Below are 2,888 nucleotides of genomic sequence, written 5' to 3' on the forward strand. Positions count from 1 at the left end.
TTGATCTTACAAAAGTCTAGAACCAGTAAGCACACTACCATCAAAACAACAAATCGACATTCGTCTACTTTAGCCATATACATAATACGAAGACTGGACTACAGTCAAATTTCACTATTTTAAAGATTAATTCATCAAGTTTTAATACGCTTCAACAGTCGTAACGTCACTTCCCTCGTAATGACGCATGATAACTTAGTAACTGGCTCTAAACTATCGGAACAATGGCGGACTCCCATATAAAATATTTCTCTGACGAGCATAAAGGCGTATCCAGAGGAAAAAAAACAACATTATAAATCTGATCATGTTTTGACTTTTACACATTCTGATCACAAGACATATGAAAAGTTCTAGCCAACATGAAGAATAAAAAGTACCGATTTTCTTTGTTTAGAACCATAGATTTGCGTGCTATCCAATGGATAGTAAACAAATGCTATTGCCAATTTCACGCTGTAGAAACCGGGGGGGGGGGGGGGACTGACTGCATGGGCCCAATGACTCTGAAGGACTACTTTTGACTTTTTTTTAATAAAAAAAAAATAAATAATAAAATTGAGCTTCATATAGCGCAATATCCACTAAATGTGCTCGAAGCGCTTTACAAGGGGTCCCTGGTCAACAGCAACATTTAACATGTGGGACGGGACATGCCGCCTGTTAGGCTATATTACAATTTTTCGGACAAAGACAACCCTGTTAACGGCCAGGTACTCATTTTACACCTGAGTACGGTGAGAGAAAGTGAGTAAAGAGCCTTTTCCAAGGACTCAACTATGCGCCGAGCGCGAGGCTCGAACCCAGGACCTTCCGATCCGAAAGCGAGTGTCATACCACTAGACCACATAGCCGCATATTTAAAAAAATATGATATGAGTTAGACTTAAATTCCATTACGATCATTAGGTTCACCACAAAAATAATACCGTTAGGCTGCGATGAGTCACATATTAGTATAGGGTAAACGTTTTCTAGCAAAAATTAACGGCGGATAGATCAGCATGTAGTCTAGAGTCATGGCAATCGCCTTTGGACTGGAAGGTAGGTCCAGGGTTCAAGTCCCCTCTGAGCAGCGCATACTTATTTGAGTTTGTGGAAAAGGCTCATATCTCACATTCTTTCACAGTACTCGGGTGCAAAATGAGTACCTGGCCAAATAAAACCCGTTGTCGCTGTCTATAAAAGTTGAGTCCTTGAAAAGGGCTCTTATATCCAATTATCTCACCGTACTCAGGTGTTAAATGAGTCATAAACAGCAAAAAGATTGTAGTATCGCCAAACATGCGTCATGTCTCGTCCTACATGTTGAGCGTCGATAATGGCTATGGACGCCGTGTGAAACGCTTTGAGCTAGTTGAGTGGGTATTGCTCTATATAAATGCACAATGTTTTACGTAAGATACGAAGGGAGTAGGAAAGTGCCAGAAGACAATAGAGAATAAAAAAATGTCGCGGCGGTGATGGGGGTTTGAACCCGCGACCATACTGGTACGACAACTCCGCCTGGCTGGTGAGAGCGTGACTCTACCGTATGAACTATCCACGATCGTGGTTCAAACCCTCATCACCGCCGCGAAAAAATGTTATTCTCTATTGTCTTCTGACACTTTCCTACTCACTTCATCTCTTGTTGTTACCAACATAAGTGCCTGCTCCACTCGCTTTTCTGAATTAAAAATGTTACGTAAGACAGTGCCGTCATTGTGATAAAACTCAGAGTATATATATATATATATATATATATATATATATATATATATATATATATATATATATATATTTATATATACATGTAATATATATGTTACTTTAGAATTATCATCAATGGATGCCATCCTAACATAATGATATGTTGATTACATCCTTCATCCAGGGAGTATTAGCTATCATAGTCCCAGGGAAAGACACTAGGCCAGGCGGGTATTGTATTTGGCACGTTGGGTAACACGATTTATTTACTGTGAGGATTAGGAACGAGCTCATGGCTACAGGATTGCTACAAGGAGGCGATGAATGGAATTTGGTGTACGTGGGGTGGGTTCCCGGTATTTGTCACACTCTCTAACAAAATATCACAATGTAGTTAGTTAGCCTACAATTATAAGACGACAGACATCCTTGTATGAATGGATGGACGAGCGTAGAAAGAGGAGTGAGGGGGTGTCTGAAGTTTGAAATATGTAGTAACGATGATGATAATGATGATGACGATGACGATGTTGATTCTGACAATACATAATAATAAGGAATATATAATATAATAATTAATAATATAATATAATAATAATAATAATAATAATAATAATAATATATATAATAATAATAATAATAATATAATAATAATAATAATAATAATAATAATAATAATAATATAATAATAATAATAATAATAATAATAATAATAATAATAATAATAATAATAATAATAATAATAATAATAATAATAATAATAATAAATAATAATATAATAATAATAATAATAATAATAAAATATATAATAATAATAATAATAATAATAATAATAATAATAATAATAATAATAATAATAATAATAATAATAATAATAATAATATAATAATAATAATAATAATAATAAATATATAATAATAAAATAATATAATAATAATAATAATAATAATAATAATAATAATAATAATATATAATAAATAATAATAATAATAATATATATATATAATAATAATAATAATAATAATAATAATAATAATAACTAATAATAATAATAATAATAATAATAAATAATAATAATAATAATAATAATAATAAATAATAATATATAATAATAATATAATAAATAATAATAATAAATAATATAATATATAATGAATGAGATAATAATAATAATAATAATAATAATAATAATAATA

This window comes from Berghia stephanieae, chromosome 6 (assembly GCF_034508935.2).
Source record: "Berghia stephanieae isolate SIO BIC M18660-M18661 chromosome 6, UCSD_Bste_1.3, whole genome shotgun sequence".
Lineage (NCBI taxonomy): Eukaryota > Metazoa > Mollusca > Gastropoda > Nudibranchia > Aeolidiidae > Berghia > Berghia stephanieae.